Raw genomic sequence first — 26507 nt, 5'->3', positions numbered from 1 at the left:
CTAGGATCTCCAGTATCAACTGATTGGTGAGCCCCAGTTCTTTCGGGGCCTTATCAGTTATTTATAGTCTTTACAATATTTTTTGCAGACAGTCAGGTATGTTGGGGGCCTTGTCCCGGCAACAGTTAGTTACAGTATTCCATTAGAGGCTTCATAGACTATGTCAGCAATCAGTCAGATGTTTAGCAGGCTTTCGGTGTTAGCCTTGTTGGCTACTTATTTATACTTACAGACTTATTCAGTATTTCCGCATTTATAATATCTCAGTCAGATTGTTAGTAGTTCAGCATGTGTTAGTCTTATTTCCGCATTCAGTTATGTTTTGATATCACATGTTAATTCAGTGAGCCAGTTGGTTCGCTCGGTCACATGTAGTCAGGCACCGAGTGCTGTGTTACGTCCAGGCCTAGGTTCGGGGCCTGACAGATGATTACCATAAATATTTTAATATTTAATTTTTATACATAATATATTTTTAAAAAATAGTGTTACACAATATTTGAGTATGATTGTTATAGCGGGGCAATTTTACAAAGAGTATCGTTATAATGCATGCAATACTGTTATAGATAGAATGTTGTTATAGAGAAGAAATATAACATGAAAAATCTGTTCCGAAGAAAATCAGGCCGTTAAAGTGAAATGTTGTTATAACGAATGGTAATTATAGAAAGGTTTGACTATAATAAGATAACAACTGTGCTTCATCAGGTGAGTAATAAGATAAAATGGTATTTTTTAGAGGGACTTTTTATTTTTTTAAACCACTTCAAGTCAATCAGTTTATTTGTCTTTTCATAATTGATGTACTTGAAATCCATTTAAGATTTTGTAGCTTAGGGAGATTCATAAATCAAAACTACTTATAAAGGTAAGATTTAGTTTTTTCCCTCACATAATATTAGTCTAACGGTACCATGTACATATGTTACAAATAAATTTTGAATTCGCCTTTGATTGACTTTGTTTTCTAGCTCCGGGATAGGGAGCGAATCCGCCCCAGTAAGTCTCAATAGGGTGTTGAATTGAAGCCACTTGATTGTTTGTATTTTGACGGTTTAGATGCACTAACTTTTATATATAAATTATATAAAATGATAGATTTGAAGAGTAAAAAATTGATAGTTTATTTCAATCAGAAAAGATTAACAAATGTAATCATACTTGGCAGCTATTTATAAAAACAAAAATTTTAAAAAAAAAAAAAAACAGCAAAATAAAGTGAATTTAAAATAACTTTGAAATTACATCATGTAATGACCGGCAATTATCAACTCCCCTCCCCTTAGAATTGAAGAGTGTAAGTATTTGCCCTCAACTATCTTTTCGTCTATCTTACTACTATTTGTTATTTCGTTTGCTTTGTTTATCTTGCTATTTCGCTGTCTTTATTTTCCTTTCTGTCCTGCTTTGATTACACTTATTTTGAGTCGAGAGTCCATTAACAAAACATCATCTCTACACACAAAGGTAGGGTATAAGATCAAGATACATGCTACCCTCCCAGACCCTTGTGAAATTACACTAGATAAGTTGTTTGTTGTTTCCAAACGGGTCCTAACGCTCCAGATTCCTCATCGGAATTTACAAATTTTCTTAATGTCACTTCTCCAATAAAACATAATTGGTACATTATTTTTTAAAACATAATTGGTACATTATTTTTTGTTATTATAAAATAATAAATACACTACATAGATATTCGAGTAAAACTATTATAGAGAGGTAATTTAGTGGAACAAAATCGTTGAATATTTCTACCACAAAAATTTAACGGTAATATCGTTCCTTTTCGGTAAGTATTGTCGATGTTCAACTTTATTCAGACGATTGTTGTATTGTAGTTTCTTCTCAACATGAATTGCATGTCAGGGAAATTGTAAAAATATATATATACAAATTTCTTGAAAATGAATATTGTATATTAAAAGAAAATTAAAGAAAATATATATTATTGACAGTTTGATTGGATGGTAGTTTGACTTTTTCTTTGTTAATAGCAACGATTATGGTTTGATCCTTTCTTGTTAGTGACAAACCAAACTTGATTCTTGTGAAAAAAGAATTCCTCAAAACAAAGAAACATGTGACCCTGCGAGAAATACTTGGATAAAAAAGTAGTCCATTATTTTTCTGGGTAAGACCTTCTAATTGCTAATTTGTGTTTCTTTTTTTGATAATCGAAAAATCCCCGAGGGACAACGCATTGCAACTCCGATTTCAAACCCGTAACATGATTAAACCACGTCACACGTTGTGGTCTTACCACTGGATCAAAGCCCGTCTTTTTTTTAGAGTTGCAAATTTGTTTACCAAGTAAAAAGGACACAGTGAGGTCGAGTCCATTTCACCTTAAGTTCTTCATGTGCACCTAAACATTATCCATACCATATACAGATAAAACATAGCTATGTGTGGGAAGCAAAAGCACATCACCAACAGAAGCAAACATACTAAGATCTATCTCCAAACTACGGTTTCATAGAGGATACACAATCCTATGCCTATCAAGACTACATAACTTACTGCAAAGAACTAGAGAAAGCACTCGTCAGAATGAACTCGTTCGTCTTAGCTGATATCTTGGCTCAGACGACAACTCGGATAACATCTTCTCCAGCTCCTGCAAGGTAACATAGTGGTTAAAAAGAGAACACAAGATGTCATGCCGGACATAGGAACAAAAACAAGAAAAAGTGATCTTTGTAACATGTGGGCGTAGCGTGTTTTGCTAAGTTCGGGCTGATATATGTACCGTTAGGCCTAATAACAATACATCTAGAAAACTCAGTAGGAAATATATCACATGATTCAAGTTCTCAGAAAAATTGTACAAGCTAATATAAGAAAGACTTCATCAGCAGAAAGCAAATTATTCATGTTATGTAATATGGTTTCGGATTTGTGTGCCTTGCGACTCTACGGAATTAACTATACAAGAAAAACGAAAAGCAGTGCATGACATGGATTTGAAATAACAGGAGGTATGAAGATCATCTACGCGTGACAAAGGATTTAGCTATTTGAAATCCTAAAATTCAAACTTTATCACAGATCTGAATTCGAGGACGACCAACTTGAATCACCAAGCTACCAAACTAGTACTGCTTTACCAGATAATTAACAATATGAGAACTTATTAATACACCAAAACAAAAGCTCTACATCATCCAGTACATGTTTTTTTTTTGGGTTTAATCATTCGGTATCTGAAGCCCACAGATGTAGATAGGCACTAGAACTACTTATCACTTGTTTAAAGGTTTGTAAACATACCTTGTATCTAATATAATTACTTTGAAGGGTATAACGTCAACGGTCTGATTTTTAGAATGGCAATCCTATGACATAAACACCACGTTCACTCTATATTTTGTAGATAAAGGGGGGTTCAGTATCCCTGTAGATCTAGGCTCATTGTAATCAGCCACTAGCACTTGGCTGTCAGGCTTTCTTTTCTAGAGATGGAGAGAAATACAATACATCAAAAAAGAAGCTAAGGTATACAAATGTTAGTACAATAAGTCCTTTATGTTGACCAGAACCAAGGTGAAGTGAAAAAACACCATAACCCCAAAAGACCTACTTTTGGACCGTAGGCAAAAACCAAATAAAATTTTAAATGCCAACATCCCAAACGATCAGGCTGCTAGGGGTTAGCAATGGAAGAAGGTTTCTTCCCGTAACCAAACTATAACGCGACCAAATTTGAGCATAAGGGAAAGTCTCTTCAAAAATGACAAGCGCACGGGAAAAAGGCCGTTGAATATGAATCAGAAGTGAAACAAAATACTGACAAGAAAAAATGGATGTCAGGTCATAACATTACTGAAAACTATCTAGACTGGACTTTTATTTGACATCTTCGCAACTTTTTCCTGCACCTCCTCTTTCTTCTCCTTTTCTATAACTTAAGGAAGCAAATATCACTTTGCCAACCAGGGGACGAAGGAAAGAAGGGAATTACGAAAATAAACTGTTCTACTACAATAAGAAACAAACAAGAAAATCACTGAAGGGAAACTCATTCAATCACTGTGTACTACAAACATCTATGGACCATCAGTCCACCAAGCATCATTGCGAAAACACCAGATCAATCATCAAAGGCAGCATACGCTTCTAATCATTGCATCAATTGTTCAGAAAGGCAAAATTTTCATTACTATGATAAAACATAACATCCTTTTCTCGGTAAAAGCATAGTATTCTAACCCGCAAGGGTGGCTCAGTTGGTTGAGCATGGGGCTTTCATAATGGAGGTCTCAGGTTCGAAGTCCCCTGCCAACGACAGCAGGGGATTTGCCTTCTGGGTCGAGCTCGTCGCACGGGGCTTGCCTAGTGCGGGTTACCTCTCCTGTGTGGTTTGCGAGCTATTGCATAGGAGCTGGGTTTACCCTGTGCGCACCCAAAGGGTAGCGGCTGCGGGTTCCCATGTCATCAAAAAAAAAAAAAAAACATAGTATTCTAAATCCCACTCCACTAAATTAATCAAAGACACAGGCGATGCCAAACAATCCATCACAACCACACAACACACATGACAAAACTACGTGCACATTAGATGGGTACTTATTTATATTGGAGAAATTCAAAAGCATTATCAATACTCACTAAAATGCAACTGCTTATCATATATGCATTAGCCTAGCTAGTGCATCATGACACATTTAAAAAAAATGCATTTTCAACCCTCTATATTTAGACTCCATTGTATATGACACTTTATTTCTTTTTTAGCATGCTTCAAGAAAAACTGACGCCTTTCGAAGTATGTAAACTCATTAGTCTTAGCATTCTCATTTATTTCTCTGACATACTTTTGTAGGAACTACATGGCATAACATGTAGGAGACCAATAGATACTAAGAGAAAAGAAGACTATTACTTCGAGAAGAGATACGTTGGTTTGACTTATGAACTTTGGAAAACTAGAACTTTCTTGATTTGAAGCAAGACTACTTGAATGCAAAAACTTTTGACCCTGGTTTTCAAGACTTTCATCCTTATAGCTGCCGGATAGTTAGGATATCCCTCGAAATGAGAATGAAGATTATTATTATCATTAATTATATATATAGAGTCAACTATATTCATTCGAATTAGTTCTTTTTTCCTCATTCAGTTGATGTAAAGGAGAAAACGTTTACTTAATTTCTCCTACTTAGGAAAAGAAGGTAGCAGTAGGCTGGGATAGAGTTCGCCAGCAATATATACAAATTGGTGTTTTGCAATAAAACGAGTTCAGATTTATTTTGCATTCGTATGTTTTGTGTTGTACAATTATATTAATTTACTCGTTTTAGGTACTGTTTTGTGTGTGTTAATGACCCGTGCAAGTGAGTATTCTAGGGCTCAACCTTGCACAAGTCAAATGTTTTCAAAGTGCGACGATTCATTGATGATCACGTGTTCTGCGAAGGATAGGCAAGTCACGCAGTGTATAGCCACATCGGGTGTAGTTGGGAGGGTGATAATGGAAAAATATGTTTGACCCAAAAGCTGTATACACTGCAAGGAACATAATGAAAAATTATGGCAGGAAGGCTCATAGATCAAAGCAAAAGGCACTAGACATGTTATCGGGCGCCCCATGAGATTCGTATGCTAAACTACCTATCTATCTAGTGCAGTTTGTTTTCCCTTTGCTTGCATTTGTACAATTTTCTCCCTTTTTTACTTCGAATTTCGTATACGGAGATGACCTTGCATGTGGTGAAATTGAAACTATGGATGAGGAATCCTCAAAATCGGAATCATTAACCCAACTATTGACAACTTTCTTCAAAGCACTGGGCTTCCCCATCGAATTAGCAGTAAAAAGAACCAAAATCGCTCAAAAAGGTGTAGCAACAGTGTATCCCTAACCCTGAGTACAGAACCCCAGATTTTTTAAGAAATCAGACGATATGGTAAGTGCTTCGAGTCTATTTTGAGAGGATCACGGTGCTAATGGAGAGATTTTAGAGATAGATATAAGAGAGAGATTGTAGATGAGAAAATGGGAATGCACAATATTATCAGCATCCTCAATCAATGATTTATGGGTCATGTGGTGCTAATTTTGTTGGCCCAAAACGTGTGAAATTGCCATTATGTGCTAGCTTTTTAAAACATGGCTAATGTATGCCAATTATGTCTTAGTTCGTATACCGTGCTATTTTTTCCTTATAATACTGTGCATTCCCCATTCTCTCTCCGACAAGGTTTCCCTCGAATCATTAACCATATCTTGTGTACTGATATCGTCTGACATCTTAAAAAAAAATTAGGGTTTTGTACTCTAGGTATACACAGTGCTACATCATTTTGAGCGAATTTGGTGATTTTTAGTTATTTTACTGCTAATTCAATAGGGAAGAACAGTGCTTCGAAAAAAAAGTTGTCAAGAGTTGGGTTAATGATTCCGATTTTGAGGGGGCATAATTGCAATTTCACCACATGCAGGATCATCTTGGTACGAAATTCGAAGTAAAAAAAGGGAGAAAAGTGAACAAAATCAAGCAAAGAGAAAAGTCGCAATAGATATATAGGTAGCTTGGTAGTTTGGCATATGAATCTTTTGGCTCTCCTCGCAACATATCTAGTGCCTTTTGCTTCGATCTACGAGCCTTCCAGTAACTCAATCAACATATTTTTCCATTATCACCCTCCCAACTACACTTGACGTGGCTATACGCTGCGTGACTAGTCTATCCTTCGCAGAACACGTATGATCATCAATAAATCGTCTCACTTTGAAAACATTTGACTTGTGCAAGGTTGAGCACTTGAATACCCACTTGCACCTGTCATTAACACACACAAGACAGTACCAAAAACGTTTTTATATATGTGTATATATATATATATATATATATATATAAAGGGCAGCCCGATGCACGAGTCCGGCAAAGGGCCGCACTCATGAGGTGTGATGTAGACAGTCTACCCTAATGTCAGCTGGCACGAACCCATGACCTATAGATCACACAGAGACAACTTACCATTGATCCAAGGCTCCCTTTATATTAGTACTATATATAAACAAAGATCTTAAAAATTTGTCGTCCTCACAAAGCATTGAAATACTATCATGATGCTACACGTGGCTGGCTTTTCTTTGCCTATGATTTCCTGATGCTACACGTTGCTGCATTTTTCTTTCCCTAATTTTATTTTGGCACTCATTTTTTGTTCAAAGTCCATTTCTATGTGGACCTCTATAAATAGTGTATATTCCGTCTCAAATTATTTATTGTGGTTAGTAAAAATAGCTGTCTCACATTATTTATCGTTTTAGGAGTTCAAGCATAATTAATTATATTTTCTCTCTCATTTTATCCTTAGTAGAATTTTGTCATTAATGAGTTGGACACATGAATAAAGTAAATATGTAATGGAGAGAGAATGTATCTTAGACATAAGTAAGGGTAAAGTAGTCAAATACTCTTTATAATTAATATTTCTTAAGGAGCGTATAAAACAAAAACAAAAAAATGACAAATAATTTGAGACGGTCTTAAGGAGTGTGCCCAAGCTAAAAACACCATATAATATGAATTAGATGGAGTATTAGATTACTCTTTACATTATTTGTTATTAAACATACAAAATAAAAAAAAATGAGTTTCCCACCCGGTGTTCGGTACCTGCATTGGAGCCCAATTATATTCGGATTCGCGTCACATAGGGCCCCATTCAGGAGGAAGCGCTCTCTACCAAGGTTTTTTCCACACCCAGGGCTCGAACCCAAGACTTCTGGTTAAGGGAAGAGCAGCCCCATCCACTGCACCACATCTTTTGGTGGTATTTTGGTAAAATTTAGGCAATTTTGGAGCCACATTTTTGTTTTGAATAGGACATTTATTAGATCTTACTAATTACTCCCCTCTGTTTTAATTTATGTGCCACTTTTCATTTTTTAAAGTTATTTTGACTAAACTTTGAAGCTATATTAAATAAGATCAACTTAGTAATTTAAATTAAAATGTAAATACTTAAAAGCTATGCAAAAAATATTGTACATTGTAATTTTAACTGAGAATATTTTTAATTATTACCATATATAAAAAAACTAAATTGATTTTTGAGGTTCATGTAATGAATTTATTTTTTTCTTAATTTTGTCTAAAACAAAGCTTAAATTGCCACAGTTAACTAGCATGTACTCTTGCCACATAAAATATCGTAATGAATTAAAGCTTAACATATTACAAAATGATCTATTTATTTATGAATAAGGAAATGTTATGCTCACAAATTCATAAAAATGCCAATATTTTGCAATTTATTATTTTCACCGAAGTTGTAATTGTATACTATAATTTACTTTACATCATGTCAAATCACTTGTGTCCCTTTGGTATTTGCTAATTCTCCAGCAAATCTTTTTCCTCATAAATAAAAAAAATATTTAATAATTATAAAAAGTTACCAACAATAGATGTTTAATGTGCCACTGAATTATATTAATTATACGGAAAGGAAATAGGACACAAATAATACTTTTTAATTAAAATATTGCGATTTTTATATATTGAGTTTGGGCCCGGGCTTAGCACAGGCCTCATGTAACAAGTATGTATATATATATATATATATATATATATATATATATATATATATATATATATATATATATATATATATATATATATATATATATATATATATATATATGAGTCTTGCTAACCTACTACATGAATGTAGTAGGTTAGCATTGTACCCATGTTCTAATTTCTTTAAATATCCCCAACAATACTTCACAAAAAATGAACTAGATGGGCTCTTTTGTCTTCTAGCCTTATCCAGTTCTCCTCCCTCCCCTTTCCACCCATCATTCTCTCTATGGAACGTCCAAGTTTGCTTTCTTCTTGCAAAAATATTCTTTACAGATTTCTAATCCATTTCATTAACTTTAGTTTCCTTTTGATGGATTTTGTTCTTAAATTGAAATTCTTTCAACTATTAAATCAATACTCTTTCAACTCAAGGTCGTGTATTTCTTGGCAAATCTAGCTTCAAATCATCCTCAACTCCTCCTCCCTTACAAGAATCACCATTAACACTAAACCCACTTCCAAAGGAAACTAACTCTAGGACCAATTCTAGAGGAAGTTTTTGCAGAAGCTTTTATTAACGCAGTAGATGGGCTAATCTTAGAATTTTTCTTGCGTCTCGAGAAATTATATATGTTTTTTCTAATTTCCTATTTGTTTAGTATGGAATTGTAATGGTTGAATCCTACAAGTAAAGCACCAATTAGTAATGGAAGACGATTTCTCGTGAGGCATTGGGTCATGGAAGCTTCAATAGGGCGACACCAAATTTTCAGAATGCATAAGTGATACAGGAAGGAATATTATGGCTTCGGGATTGCCAGAATTGACAATGGAAAAGAGTGTTGGTTTATTGTTACTTGGGGAGAGAACGCAAAAAGTAAGAAAATAACCAGATAAGGAAAAAAAATCAGGAGCTGCGGCTAGCAAAGGAAAGAGGGAAGGAAGAATACTCCCAATATATATATGTGGTCTTGCTAACCTACTTCATGAAAGTAGTAGGTTAGCAACTTAGCATACACATTTTTTAGTTTTACTTAAATGCCCCTAATAATGTATGGCCACATATATACTAAAAAGGCTTATTGGTCATTTCAAAAAGAGTTAACCAACAATCTTTATAACCCCCCATTTTGTCCACCCCCTCTCCTCCACTCTCATCCTGTTCACTCATTCTTCCTAATCAACATAGCTTGTGAATTGCTTCCTGATGATGGTCAAATATAACTTGGATATTTTTTATGCAATGGAAAATATAACTTGGCTGCCTTTCATTCATTCAAGAAAGATTATTTGGTCCAAATCTTTCATTTGCGGTGTTTTCATGGGTATGCCCATCATGAGTGAAGGAAAAAGAAAAAAGAAAGGAAGAAACAAATGGACGATGTAGTTCTCTCGAAAGAAACTTTGGGGACATTATCCAATGGAAATATGTTCTAAGCATAATTATTTAACAAAGATGAATTGGGTTTAGATTTTTGGGTAAAAATTAGGGACTGATATAACAAGGGCCACCACTGGCAGGGTCGGCATCTTGCGAGCTCCCAGCCACCCCCAGCGAGTTGTTGCAGCATCACCATTGAGGAGGGAGAGAAGAAAAGAGGGAAAGGAGAATTGAGTTTATATTTTTGGGTAAAAAGACAATAAAATCCTTAAAGTTCCTACATTAAAAAGGTGGTAGGGACATTTAAGTAAACTAAAGAATGGTTACAATGCCTAACCTACGACCTTCATGTAGTAGGTTTTATATATATATATATATATATATATATATATATATCTTAATTTTTTTCCAAATTATTTCTTTCTTAAGCTCCTTGTCTAGACAAATACTTCCATGAATATAACATAAAACAACCATGAATAAACCTTATTGTTCAAGTGTTTTTGGTTTGTTGGTCCGTTTAATGTTTGCTCGATTTTTATCAGTTCGTAAGTATTTTCTATATTCTTCTTGAGAGTTGAGCCATAGTAATAATATATACAGATCATACATGCACTAAAGAAGGAAAATAGTAGACAATGGTGCTAGGTTCCCTGCTGTAAGTTAAAGGAGCATTTTGCATTTTGGTAACACCATAAAGATAGCAGACTATAAATGTACCAAAGTTGAAGACAAGGGACCAATGTTTTTATAAGGGGCCATTCTAAATATTGCCAAGCAACATGTAGAGTAGATAGTCTATGCATAAATATATAGGACCAAAAAAATGTCTACCAGGTTCTTCAGGAATGTCAGGTTGAAGGAGGAATTTTTGCAGACACAGATCACTGCTCACTACACAGTTCTCATCATTTATCCAATTGTAAGGCCCACATCAAACGGAAATTCAGCGAATGAAAATCTGAGTTTTCTATCTGAACAAAAACCAATTTCTGCCTAGACACTTCAAAATTAGGATATTTTTCCCCTTTCCGCTTTCTCCCCCTTACCGCTTCCCCTCAAAACAAACTAAAGACAATGAACCAAGGCTATCTACTCAGGGATATTTATAAGTGCTAGTACTCACAGCTAGTTTGAGCCAGAAGCCATTAGATTATTTAACAAAACATTACAAGGAAAGGCGTAGCTTAAAAAATGGACTTCATACAAAAGCTCCCATCCATGACCAGTCTAATTTTACTATCAAATAACCAGACTGGTCATGGATGGGAGTTTATGACCAGTCTACTTTTACTCCTTCCTTGAGTTACTTAAGGTAAAATACAGGATGTGTTCGATATGTTTTAGGACTCAACTTTCCTTTAACATTTTGAGTATTTTTGAAGTAATACATGTATAAAGTTAGTAGGCACGACAATCAAAATTTTAGGCTACATTAAATTCCAATGTCAAGGCGGCTACCCTTTATAGATTTATTATCTCACTTCTAAGACAGTTCATCTTTCTACGATCAACCACAGTCCGCTTTAAAATAAATTATCCATTATCAGATATTCTTAGTTGGTTACTCAATCGTTACTCAAGACAAATGGCAGAGGGAATAGAAGTAGCTGTGGATCAACCTGCTAAGCTCAAGAATGAAGTCATGAGCGAACACTAGAGATATTTCTTCTTAAAAAAATATATCTAACATTTGAACCTCATATAGATGGAGAGCGAATCCCTACCTTCTCTTTCTTAAGCTTGATGTTTTCCTCTTCCAGATGTGAAACCTTGGTCACCAGCTCATTGTGGTAAGCCTGCACCATGATATGAACAGATTAAAATGAGCAATGCAAATGCAAACTGAGGTTGCAAACAAAACATTACCAGACAGCAGCATACCTGTTTTCTGGCTCGGGAGCGTGCAGCTGACTCTCTATTCTTGATCTTTCTCCTTAATCTCCTATCAAGAGGAGTTCTATCCATGTCCGTAGCACCCCTTTTCCGACCAGAGACTGGTGTATCAGACAACGCATCAATCGAAGGTGATGGTGATAAGCCTATCGGAGGCACAAAATTTTGTATTGCCGTAGGATTATCTAATGACATTGTATGTCCTAAAGAAGCATCAGAAACGAACAGCCCAGCTTTCACCAAGTAGTCTTCCAAAGTTGTCTCGCCACTCTCCTGATTGTTCATGGCCTCGTGATCTCTCACCTTCTGGCCTTGTTGTATGTCTCTCCACACTTTATCAACTGTATTACTTCTAATCGCCCTTGCCAGAGTTAAGTTAACTAGCCAGATGCTGAAAAGAAGTGGCAAGAGGAAGTATCATCAATATTCATGCCAACAGACTGATTAAAATCTGCATATTCCACACTTGTGAGTACTCATCAAGATTCATACTGCCAAACATTACTCCTTCCGTCCCAATTTATGTGACCCTCTTCCCTTTTTAGTCAGTCTCAGAAAAAATGATACCTTTCTATATTTAGTAACAATTCAACTTTAAACTTCCTATTTTACCCTTAACAAGATGATTTATGGCCACACAAATATCTATGGCTTATTTCAGACTACAAGTTTCAAAAGTCTTCCTTTCATTCTTAAACTCCGTGCCCAGTCAAACACCTTCACATGAATTGAGACGGAGGGATAATAATTAATAAATAAATAATAAAATTGCATGAACTAAGATCAACCAAATACTGGAATTTCTATACATTCCCGCAGGCTTACCTAAATCACCCAACTGGTTCTCAACCTCGTCAAGTATGAGGTTAAACCATGATTTTTGCCTGTTCAATGATGCCCACTCCCGTGAGAATTCAAGGTCTGAATCCCCATTCATCAAGACCTCCAACCTTTACCCCTAATAAAAACCTACTCTGTTGAAAAATAACATTCATGGTCAAATTTAAAAGAAATAAATCCTCGGTCATCCCCATAAAGACCAAAACGACCGATCAAACAATCAACTAGACATCAATCCTTTACCCTTTTTTTGGATAACCAAGAAATCCCTGAGCGCCAGCTAGCGCACAATTGGAAACTCAGCAAATAGTGGAGCACCTGTTTATACATTGCAGAGTTGCCAAACAGTGCTGGGAATTATTTCTAAGTATCTGTGGAATTAAATGGGTTATGCCTCAGAATGTGAGAGGCTTATTACAAAGTTGGCAACAACAGGTTACTCATAAAGAGAACAAGCAGATATGGAGGACTATTCCATTGTGCATTTTCTGGACAATATGGCTAGAAAGAAACAAGGTCTGTTTTGAAGGACATAGATCTCCTATTTCAAGAATAAAAGATAGTTGTTTGCAGAATTTGTTCTTCTGGTGTAGGAGTAGTTCAATAGGTGTCTGGACCAACTAATGGATTTTATAGACTTAGTAGGAAGGAAAGTCTAGTAGCTTGTTTCTTTCTGGTGCTTTTTGTTTTGTTTATGTAGCCCTAAGTACCTTCTCGGTACCCTTTTAATAAAACTTCTACCTTATCAGAAAAAAAAAAAAAAAAAAAAAAAGAAACTCAGCAAATAAGCCCTGCCCTTTTACCCTTCTCTACTTAAATACTAAGTTTTTGTCCGTTTCAGGGTTCGAACTCCTGACATGCACCGAACCCCACAAATTACGTGTTGGACTCGTACTACTGACGTACTGAACCAAAGCCTAATTCTAAACTAGTTGAATTCTACTTAATGAATCCTCCATATCCATTCTGCTCTCTCAAGGCCCATTTCCCCGTTAAAACCAAAAAAGGATTTTTTTATTTTATTTTTATTTTTTTACCCATCCACAATCTTCACTATTAAAAAACCTTACTTTCTGGAAGATCTGCTACCCTAAACCACCTCCTAAACTAGTCAGAACCAGTTATAGTAATAACGAATCCTCTATATCCATTTTGCTTTAATAGAGCCCTTTTCCTATTAAGACCAAACAAGGAAAGTTTTTACCCATATTTGCAAACTTCAGAACCAAAAAGGTGTCACTTTTTGTGGAAAAAACTGCCATAATACCGCCCAAGCCAACAAATGACGGGAAATTTTCAAAAATATACAGTCCAACATGAAATGTTACGCCATGTAGCCATATTTTCAGTTTATACAATATTATACCCGGGGCGCGGGGGGGTGCATTATACATAATGTATCAACCTAGTATAAAAGTGTATAAAAGGTGTTTATACCCAAATATGGGCTAAACTGCGTAACAAACTCAACATATGGGCTAAAGTGTGTAAAAATAAAAAAATTAACTTTCTTTCTTTTAAATCATTTGTGGGATTTCAGATACAAACTAAAGATTTATTCTGCTATATCTATTGCTATCTCAATCTCAAACTAGTTAAATTATAGGGATTTTTACCTTCTATATCAATTAGGGTAAAATAATAACCCGATTTAGCCCATAAATTTTAGTTTACTCGCTTTAGCCGCTGCCTTGTCCAGTGAAATACCCCCAAATCATTTGGGATGAGGGAGTAGTAAATACACTTCAAGTGCTATATATTATCAAAACAAGAAGAACCCAAGAACCACAAATTTAATTGAGGCAACTCCAATGCGAACAAAAAAGACAAAGGGAGAGGGGAGAAATAACAAGCAACAACAATAATAAACACACATATACCAGATCAAAGTAATACTGCAAATGAAACAAAATTTGCGCCAACTAGAATTGGAAGTCAGATGATCCTTGATTGGAACTTACAATAAAGCATGTCAAAGAAGAAAGGAGAAAACTGACATACCAGTGGTGAGTCGGAGAAGGATCGAGAGATTTATGGCAGTCGAAGAAATTGAAAAGAGAAGAATGTGAATATGTATTAAGTATTTTTTTTTATAGGGATCACCTCTGATACATTATTATACACTTTATACAGTGTAAAAGTGTGTATAAACACCTCTTATATTAGTTTGTATAATATTGTATATCAATGTAGAAGTGTGTATAAACACCTCATACATTATTATACACTTTTATACAAGGTTGATACATTATCTACAGTAGGGGTATAAAGTTGAATATTGTTGTATACCGTGAAAAATTGGCTATGCAGATGTAAATTAAAAATATGGCTACGTGGATGTAATTTTGAATGCTGAATTGTACATTATTGAAATTTCCCTAAATTATATTTGTTCTGCTCCATTTAGACCCAATTCATTCCAATATTCAGCTACTAGTTTCTTTTCTTCACAATTTCAGAATAAGCCAGATAAAATTTTCTAGAAGAAAAATCGCAGACCCATTAAGGAACAACACAAACTATAAGCAAATTTAAACAAGATCACAAGTAAAACGTAACAGAACCCCCCCCCCCCCCCCCCCCCCCAAAAAAAGGTCAAAGGAAAATAGAGATACTATATAGTAAGTAACCAAGAAGAATTTACTAGATGATATAATAACACATGCACAAAAAAAACATTTTACCCATATTTGCAAACTTGGGAATCAAAAAGGTATCGTTTTTACTGGAAAATCCTTCCATAATTAACCCCCCCCCCCCCCCCCACCGGCCACACACACACAACTTCAGATGAAACACAATTACAGCTATATCAATTGCTGTTTCAATCTCAAACTAGTTCAATTAGCTATATGAATCTAGAATATTAATACTGCTCCATTTAGCTACTAGTAGTTTTTTTTCTTTTCACAATAAGGCAGGATAAAATTTTGACGTAATAGAAAGAAAAACGCAGACCCATTAAGGAACAATACAAACTATAAACAAATTTAAACAAGATCACAAGTAAACCATAACAGAAAACCCAAAAAAGCTCAAAGGAAAATATAGATAATATATAGTAAGTAACCATGAAGAACGAAAAAAAAAAAAGGAAAGGAAAAAAAGAAGGAAAGAGAAAGAGGGTATTAGTATTACCTGGCAGATCAAAAACGCAAAGGGAATACTTGTTTCTTGTCGTTCGTATGGGAATCCACGTATGTATGTATTCAGTACTATAAATTTTGTCCCAAATCTTGAAACTGCTTTATTTTTCTACCTATAAATTTGATGAGAGTAGTATGTGTGTGATTTTGTTGTGATGATGGTGGGCCGGCCCATAGAAAGAGGGGAATATTTCCTTCTTCTTTTTTTGCGCGGAATGCCCTCATTTGGGGTGGTCTTTAATTTTTGTCTTTCAAATTGGTGGTGTTTAAGTTTTGTCCCTCAAATTGATGGTCTTTAAATTTTGCCCTCTGCCTTTGTAAATTTTACCTTAAGGCAGAATTTTACAAATCTATTGAGGCCCAAATTCTGCCTTAAAGGCAGATGACAAAAATTAAAGACCACCCCAGTGAAGGAGAATCCTGCAAATTGCCCGAATATTTTCGGTTTCGGGTCAAGGTAAAGCTTTCCTCATTAGGCAAATAAGGAAAACAGAAAGGGCAATTTGCAAGATTGTCCTTCACTGGGGTGGTATTTAATTTTTGTCCCGCAGATCAATGGTCTTTAATTTTTTTCCGTCGCTAAAAGCCCTTTGGTTCCGGGTTCGAATTCTCGCTTAGTCAAAAATTAAAAAAAAAATGCAAGGCATAAGTTGGGATTCGCAGGGCATAAGTTGGGTTTCAAACTCTGCCTTAAGGCCCAAAAAAATAAAAATTACTGGAATTTTGTAAGCCTTGGCCTTAAGGCCTGATTTTGGGTAAAAGTTTGCATTAAGGCATAAGTTGGGGTCCAACTTATGTCTTGCGAATTTTTTATTTTTTTTTACTGAGTCTGGGTTCGAACCCAGAACCTCTGAGTATTAAGCAAAGGGAAAATATTAAAGACCACCAATTTGAGGGGCAAAAATTAAAGCCCACCCCCAAAAGAAGGCAAATCCACACAAAAAAATGAAACGGAAAAGGGTTAAAAGGGATAATTTTAATAATATGCTCCCTCCGGATCAAAAAGAGCATTCACTTAGCCATTTGCACACCCCATAATAAAATACTAACTTCTAGACAAAAATAGTTAATTCGATTAAACTGTCCTTAATTAAATAGGCATTGAAATTTTATCACATAACACTTAATAGGGGCAAACTTGAAAAAATAACGTTAATTCTTTTTTTGATTTGATAAGTGGACACTTTTTTTTACCCAAAAACAAGTCTAAGTGGACATTATTTTTGATATGGATGGAGTACAATCAAGCATTAATGCCAAATTTATTTATTTATTGCAAGAGTGTTTATACGCACAATATACAATACTATACACTTACTGTAGATAATGTATAAATCTTGTATAAAGGTGTATAATAATGTATAAAACAGTCAATTAAGATAATCTTAGAAATATAAGCCATTTCGGGTAAATATTTTCTCCAAATAGACATATGGTGTTATTTTCCCTTTAAAGTATCCTGAAATTGGACAAATGGTTCAAAAATGCACTTCTTCCATCTATTGAATCAAATTTGTCGTAATGTTATTTTCAACGCTTAGAGTCGTCCTTCTATTAACGGCATAATTATATGATATTTAATTAAATTTTAGTTAAATATATGGCTTTTAGTTATTGGTCCACATAAAATTCCGACTCAATTAAAAAAAATCGACTCATTTATAACCCAACTCAAAACTTATTTAAATTAACACAAAAATTATAAGCAGAATAATTGGGATGAAATGGGTATTCCGTTATATGATTCTGAAATTGTTCTCAAGAATACTAGGAAGTAATCATAGGAATTGCTTTAAGCGTCTAAATGACTTTTTATTGATCTTGTCTCTATTGATTTTTTAGCAGCGTGGTCGAATGAGTGCGAGACGAACTTTTAAAAGCACAAGACTATATTATCACATCACCGGTTTTGACACTACTGGCAAAATCAGAGGAGTTTATTGTATATTATGATGCCTCGAGGATTGAGCTAAGGTGTGTTGATGTAAATTGGCAAATTAATAAAGATTTGAGACCGTGTGAGTCTGATTTTGACACGGTGATGGAGACTGTGTGAGTCTAAATTGATATTAGATGTGGAAACTATTGAGTCTGTATGTGAAAGTTATATGTGGGGACTATTGAGCCTGAGAGATCATTGGTATAATCTAAGTGCGTATGTGAGTATGGATCCGTCCATCACGAGTCACTGACTTGGTACCTTCCCTGGAAGGTGCACACTGATTATGAAAGATCTAGCCAACTGAGTTGAAAAGTAATTTATTGATAAAGATTCAACCTATATTGTTTTTCCCTGATTATTACATGCTTTCGATTAGCTATATGTATTAAACGTGTCGATTCTTAAGTGATATTATATGTTGATTAAGTGCATGTGTTTGTGACTCTTGTTCTTTTCTCTATTGTCTCTCAAATTATTTTGTACATGTGAAATGATAACGTGTATTTTAGTAACACTCGTTATTGCCTTATTGAGAGCGCGGTATATGACACGTACTGCATACATGTCGATTTTTTTACGCATACTACACTTATGGCATATTTTGTGCAAGTTTGAATCCTAATTCTAGTTGTATCCGTGATTGAATTCCAACTCGAGGATTCGGCTTTAGTGGTGAGCCACTTGCTTTGCCTCGAAGTGGCACAATGTTTGTTTTATTTTAATTTATTGTATTTTTATTAGTCAAATTCTGCATTTTCCTTATTTGACAATTGTATCTTATTTTCTAATTTTGCTCATGTCAAGGTACGCTTATTCTTGGGTTACGTTTTAGATCTAGCTTCCTACTGTATTAATCCATCATCTTTATTTATAATATATATATAGACTATTAAATTTTATTTACTTTAGCTTCCAGTTATGGTAATTGGGTTGATGAATACCTTGTTATTAATCTATATTGCAAAAATACTTTGAAACAGTAAGTTAGGAAAAATTTCCTGAAACGGAAAACAGAAAACGGAAAATAATCTGAAACTGGAAAAAAACAGAAAACAATATAGGAATGAAATCGAGCCCACTGAATGCACAGTGTGTCCTTAAGGAAATTATTCCCCTCAAGTACTCGAGATTGTGGAATATATCCTCCCAGGACAGAATGATTTTACTCACAAAGTATCGGTACCTAAAATGCCGGTGAACAACGAACCACTCGAAGGCAGTATATCACACGAGAAATTTTAATGCAAGAAATAAGAGAGAAGATCAGAAATTTCATAAGGAAAAAATTGAGGACTGGCGAAATTTATATAGCCATTGATCAAGTTTAGTGAAAAGGTGCAACTCAAAAGTTGCAACCTTTCAGAAATGGAGGATTAATTAATTTCGCAAAAAATTAAATATTTAAATAATTACGCGAAAATTAAAAGGAAAAACGATCAGATTTTGGAAACTTATTAATGATTAAAAAATTAAACATTAAATAAATTTGGTCCAAAAAGATTATCAATCAATCAGATCATAAATCTGAAGCCGAAGCCGAACCAAGCGACGACGATGACGGCGCGAGGAGAGGTCCTCTTCTTAACTCTTTATGAGCTAGAAGATGTGTTTCTTTATATAAGCACAAGAACTTTCCTTTCCACTACCAATGTGGTAGAAATGCTTCATCCAAAAAGCAATAAAGGAACAATTCAAAATTTTCATTTTCTCTCCATTTCCCATTCACCAACACTAAAAAACCCAACAATCCCCCCACATGAATAGGGAATGGCTATAAGTTAAGGAATGCACGAACAAATGTGTGATATACAAGTAAGGATTTATTGCATCTGGATAAGTAGGTTTCCCTTTGAACTTTCCATAGTGAACTTATATCAGATATACTCGATCAATCGGTAGATGTGATATCCTTGAACCGTCAAACTTTGCTGTATACCTAGATAACATAAGTCATACAATTAACCCTCAACTGTCTATGGTTCTCACGGTTGTGTTCGTTTCAGCCATGAACACCGCCTGGTTTCATGAGTGTATAGAGAATGGGCTTTTTCTATCATTCTCTTTGAAGCGGCTTACACTTCACACTCACATAAGTGATTCCTAAAACGTGTCATCACGTAGATACACTATTTGGTCATACCTTCCAAACTTAGAAACAATTAAAAAACTTAAGCTTTATTAACTCGTTAGAAAGCCTTAATGTTTTATCCTTGTTCCTAAACATTGTCTTCATCACGAGAATAGATTGAGTTATTTGACAATGTCGAACCGTCATTCATAACTTTGTTTGATCTCTTTGAACCTAGCTCTTGGGATCTCCAGTCTACTAGGTAGAGTTACCACCATGATGACTTGTCCTAAGCCTTAAACCCATTCCCTTCGATCTTTCAACAGCCTCTCTAGTTAGGCCTTTTGTGAGTGGATCTGACATGTTATCTCTTGACTTTACGTAGTCAATAGTGATAACTCCACTAGAGAGTAGTTGTCTAATGGTATTGTGTCTCCGTCCTATGTGACGAGATTTTCTGTCATACATAATGCTTCCTGTCATTCCTATTGTTGTTTGACTATCACAATGTGTGCATATAGGTGCCAAAGGTTTGGGGCAGAATGGAACATCTTCCAAAAAAAATCCAGAGCCATTCAGCTCCTTCACCGGCCTTGTCTAAAGCTATATATTTAGATTCTATCGTAGACCAGGAGATGCACGTCTGTTTGGATGATTTTCAAGACACTGCTCCATTTCCAATGGTAAACACATAGCCACTTGTGGATTTAACTTCAGATGATCCGGTGATCCGATTTGCATCACTATATCCCTCAATTACGACGGGATATTTATTATAATGCAAAGCATAGTCTTTGGTGTGTTTTAAATACCCCAAAACTCGTTTCATTGACATCCAGTGAGTTTGATTGGGATTACTTGTGAACCGACTCAGTTTACTAATAGCACATGCTATATATGGTCGCGTACAATTCATGATATACATCAAACTTCCGAACACTCTTGCATAATCCCATTGTAATTCACTTTCACCTTCATTCTTTTGAAGTGCATAACTCACATCTATTGGAGTCTTGGCAATACTGAAATCCAAATACTTGAACTTATCAAGTACTCTTTCGATATAATGAGACTGTGATAATGCTAGACCTTGTGGAGTTTTATGAATTCTGATTCCTAATATCAAATCAGCAACTCCTAAGTCTTCCATATCAAATTTGCTAGCTAGCATGCGCTTAGTAGCATTTATATCAGCAATATATGTACTCATTATCAACATGTCATCGACATTTAAATAAACAATGACTTCGTGATTTGGAGTATTTTTAATGTAAACACATTTGTCACACTCGTTGATCTTAAATCCATTTGCCAACATTACTTGGTCAAATTTTGCATGCCATTGTTTGGGTGCTTGTTTAAGTCCATAAAGCGACTTAACAAGTTTTCACACTTTCCTTTCTTTACCACGAACCACGAAACCCTCAGGTTGTTCTATGTAAATTTCTTCCTCCAACTCTCCATTTAAGAAAGTTGTCTTAACATCCATTAGATGGATTTCAAGTCCATACACGGCCGCCAGTGCCACTAACACCCGAATAGATGTTATCCTCGTTACCGGCGTGTTTGTGTCAAAGTAATCAAGGCTTTCCTTTTGTCCATAACCTTTGACAACAAGTCTTGCCTTATATTTGTCAATAGTGCTATCAGCTTTTATTTCCTTTTAAAGATCCATTTTGAACCTAAAGGTTTATTTCCAGGAGGAAGATCAACCAATTCCCATGTTTAGTTGTTCAAGATTGATTCAATCTCACTATTGACTGCCTCTTTCCAAAATGCTGAATCAGAAGAAGACATAGTTGCTTTAAATGTTTGAGGCTCATTTTCAAGCAAGAATGGCACAAAATCTGGTCCAAAAGAAGTAGATGTCCTTTGACATTTGCTACGCCTTGGATCCTCTGCACTTGGAATATTCTCCTTTGGTTCTTCCCGTGATCATTTAGATCTTTCACTTGACGACTCACATTCAGTTTTATATGGATAAATGTTTTCAAAGAATTCAGCATTATCTGATTCAATTACCGTATTAACATCAATTTCGGGATTGTTGGATTTGTGAACCAAAAACCGATATACTTTACTATTTGTAGCATATCCAATGAACACAGTTTTTGGTCCTATTTTGACCCTTTAGGGTATAGGAACTTGTATCTTTGCTAAACACCTCTACACTTTGAAATATTTCAAGTTGGGTTTTCTTCCTTTTCATTTTCTTATGGAATAGATTGTGTTTTGTTGTGGCGCACTCTATTGAGTATTCAGTTAGCTGTAAGGATAGCTCCCCCCTACAAGCTCTGCGGTAAACCGGAACTTATTAATAAAGCATTCATCATTTCCTTTAATGTTCGATTTTTTCTTTCCGCATCCATTGGATTGTGGTGTGTAGGGGGCAGTAGTTTGATGGATAATTTCATATTCTGAACATATCTCTACAAAAGGAGATTCGTATTCTCCACCCCTATCACTTCTAATCATTTTTATATTTTTATTCAATTGATTTTCCACTTCATTCTTGTATTGCTTCAATTGCTTCATCCTTACTATTTAGCAAATAAACATAACAACGTCGAGTGCAATCGTCAATAAACGTTATGAAATATTTTTTCCCACCGCGAGATGGTATTGACTTCATATCACAAATGTCAGTATGGATTAAGTCTAAAGGATTTGGATTCCTTTCAACAGACTTATAAGGATGCTTAACAAACTTAGATTCAACACATATTTGACATTTTGATTTATTACACTAGAATTTAGGCAATACTTCTAAATTAATCAATTTTTGCAAGGTTTTATAATTGACATGTCCTAAACGAACATGCCATAAATCATTTGACTCCAATAAATAAGATAAAGCAGAATTTTTATTACCACTGTCAACAACCATTACATTTAGTTTGAAAAGGCCATCGGTGAGGTAGCCCTTTCCTACAAACGTCTCATTTTTGCTAATAAGAATGCACTTAAACTCGTTAAAAACGAGTAGTGCGGCAGAAACTAAGTTCTTCCTAATTGTAGGAACATGCAAAACGTTGTTGAGATTCAACACCTTGCCGGAAGTCATTTTCAAACAAATCTTCTCATATCCTTCCACCTTGGCTATTGCAGAATTTCCCATCGAAAGCTCTTCTTCGGGTCCGGCGGGAGTATAAGTAGCAAGGAGTATAAGTAGCAAATGCTTCTTTGACAGTACAAACATGTCGAGTTGATTCCGAGTCAATCCACCACTCCTTTGGATTTCCAACTAGGTTGCACTCCGAGATCATAGCACATAACTCATCTATTTCATCATACTTCTCCACCATGTTTGCGTGACCCTTCTTTTTGTCTTTCTTGGGAGCGCGACAATCAGGAGCCTTATGTCCAGCTTTCCCGCAATTGTAGCAATTGCCTTCGAATTTTTTCTTGTTTTGCTCCTTCCTCTGTCCAGACGACTTCTTTCTTTTCTTATTATTTGAAGCGACTTCTTCAACGATATTAGCCCCCATAACCGTTGAGTTTCCACGCGACTTCTTTTCGGCAGCCTTATTGTCTTCCTCAATCTTCAAACGGATCACAAGGTCTTCCAGCGTCATTTATTTGCGCTTGTGTTTTAGATAGTTTTTGAAATCTCTCCATGACGGAGGCAACTTCTCAATCACAACGGCCACTTGAAATGCCTCATTAACTACCATGCCTTCAGCAATGAGATCATGGATGAGAACTTGGAGTTCTTGAACTTGGGTTCCAACAGTTTTACTATCCACCATTTTATAGTCAAGGAATTTGGCAACCACAGACTTTTTCAAGCATGCATCTTCGATTTTATACTTCTTTTCAAGTGCAATCCATATGTCTTTGGACGCTTGTAAAGCACTGTAGACATTGTATAGGTCATCATCTAGAGCACTTAGTATATAGCCCTTGCACAAGAAATCCGAATGCTTCCAAGCCTCCATTACCATGAAGCGCTGATTTTCTGGCGTTCCTTCTTCAGGAACAGGAGGATCTTCGCTTGTGAACTTTTGCATACCAAGAGTGGTCAACCAAAAGAACATTCTCTGCTACCATCCTTTGAAGTCGATACCAGAAAAATTCCCTGGTTTTTCTGTCGGTGCCACAGCAGTTGAACGGTTAGTTGTTGCCGCCACAGTCGCAGTAGGAACAGTGTTTTCCACTTCTATTGCCATTTCTATTCACTGTCAACAGAAGACAATCAGTTTAATAAATGGCAAACAAAACCAGAACAATAAATGGTGAAGGTTTTATTTTTATAAACTGTTTCACAAGACAAGTACGAAGTTTTTATTTTCTTCAAATCGTTTCACAATTATGAACTTTAATACTTCGACGAAGTTTTTATATCTTCAAGTCGGAATAGAAAATTCACACGGAGTAGAAAACCACAAAGGTTTTAATCTCCAGAAACAGAATACAGATTAAAATATAAATATAATTTCCTTAAGATTGTTATTAATATGTATTGCAAAAATACTTTGAAACAGTAAGTTGGGAAAAAATTCCTGAAACGAAAAACAGGAAAAACAGAAAACAGAAACTAATGAAACTGGAAAAATCAGAAAACAGTATAGGAATGAAATCGAGCTCACTGAATGCATAGTGTGTCCTTAAGGAAATTATTCCCCTCAAGTACCCGAGGTTGTGGAATATATCCTCCCAAGATAGAACGATTTTACTCACGAAGTATCGGTACCTAAAATGCCGGTGAACAGCGAACCACTCAAAGGCAGTATATCACATGAGAAATTTTAGTGCAAGAAAGAAGAGAGAAGATCAGAAAATTTCGTAAGGAAAAAACTTAGGACTGGCCAAATTTATATAGTCATTGATCAGGTTTAGTGAAAAGGTGCAACTCAAAAGTTGCAACCTTTCAGAAATGGAGGATTAATTAATTTCGTGCAAAATTAAATATTTAAATAATTCCGCAAAAATTAGAAGGAAAAACGGTCAGATTTTGGAAACTTATTAATGATTAAATAATTAAACATTAAATAAATTTGGTCCAAAAATATTATCAATCAATCAGATCATAAATCCAAAGCCGAAGCCGAAGCCAAGCCGAGCCACGATGACGACACGGGGGAGGTCCTCTTCTCAACTCTTCATAAGTTAGAAGATGTGATTCTTTATATAAGCACAAGAACTTTCCTTTCCACTACCAATATGGTAGAAATGCTTCACCCAAAAAACAATAAAGGAACAATCCAAAATTTTCATTTTCCCTCCATATTTTTTCCATCCATTTCCCATTCACCAACAGTTAAAAACCTAACATACCTTGGTTCGCCTGATTTGATATAACTAAATGTCATCACAAGTAAGAGTATTTGAATCGTGATCCTTTTTATTTAAGATTGAATACAGACTTGTTGGCAAAATAATTGAGTTTAGTTACAAAAAAAGCTTGAGCCAATTATAAGGATTCCAGCTTTGGTGGTGAACCGTATGGTTATGCACGGATCGGATTTGAGAAAAATCCATTTTATAATTTGGTTTTTTGATTTTGCAAAATGCAATTCAAATTCAATCCAAATAAACTTGGATTGGATCGAATTTCGAATTCATCGATTTGGATTTCAAATTTTTTATTTCAGCCTATAAGTTGAGTTGCTTCTTTTTTTTTTTTACAAAAATGAACAACAAATAAGGTATTCATACCAAATTGCATTAATATATAATTCGTCGTTGCAATCACAACTATCTAAATAAAGTATTCATACAATCATGGTCAAAGTCATAAGTAGCCCCTTAAACTTGTGTGATATTTTCTTTTTGACATTTGAACTAAGACTAGTTCTTATTGAACACCTGAACTAGAGATGAACTGTGCTATTAAACACAATTTGGTTAGGTGCATGGTGCGTGTATTACACCTTTTTTTAAGAGAGTGAGAGATCGGCTTTTTTCTTTTTTAATTTTTTTTTCCAGCAAGTCTACATTCCAGGCCTGCTCATCTTCATCACTCCTTATCCATTCCCGCCGGCCATTATCATTTTTTCCGATCCAAATTTGCACATAAAAAATCGAAACAAAATTCCATCAACACTCCTAAATTGAATTAACAAAATAGCGGGTGAAGGAGGTGTTTCTGTACCCAAAAAGAAGAACATCTCCAAATTCAGCTCCCAAACTCCAGCTGGTGATCCCGATTCCATTGACACCATTTTTTGCAACAAAATTCGCCAAAGTGTTCAATAGGTACATTTTACTACAACATAAAGTGTTCAATAAGAACTAGTTCTAGTTTAAGTATCAAAGTGAAAATTTCAAACAAATTTAAGAGGCTGCTTATGACTTTGGCCTACAATCAATGAAACCATTACCAAGAAAGTGCAACAGAAGGACTAATAAGGTCCTACAGATTAACAAGTCCAATATAATAAAATCATGTCATACATAGAATAAGCTGACAATGAAAACAAAAAGAAAATTTGAAAACTTGTCATATTTAAAATTAACAAATTCAAACATATCGGACATGTAATAGGTTTGAATATATGGATTGATATCTAATGAGCCGGCCATATTTGACTTATTTGATTTGACATGAAGGTAAAGTGTGAATGTCTAATGAATAGGCGAGTAGGGCAGGTGTATGAAATTCGGAATTTCGAATACCTAAAAATCTAAAGTTCCAAATTTGAATATTTTATAAATTAAATTCGAAATTCAATCCAAAATCTAAAAATTT

General features: G+C 35.1%; 1 pseudogene; it reads right to left on the bottom strand.

The window, feature by feature from the left end:
• Nucleotides 1-2331: 2331 nt before the first annotated feature.
• Nucleotides 2332-12639, bottom strand: LOC132626274 (ABSCISIC ACID-INSENSITIVE 5-like protein 2; annotated as a pseudogene).
• Between the last annotated feature and the right edge of the window lie 13868 nt (nucleotides 12640-26507).

Source organism: Lycium barbarum, chromosome 2, assembly GCF_019175385.1.
Source record: "Lycium barbarum isolate Lr01 chromosome 2, ASM1917538v2, whole genome shotgun sequence".
Lineage (NCBI taxonomy): Eukaryota > Viridiplantae > Streptophyta > Magnoliopsida > Solanales > Solanaceae > Lycium > Lycium barbarum.
The sequence above is the reverse complement of the archived record's forward strand: the minus strand, read 5'-3'. Positions and strand labels throughout refer to the sequence as shown.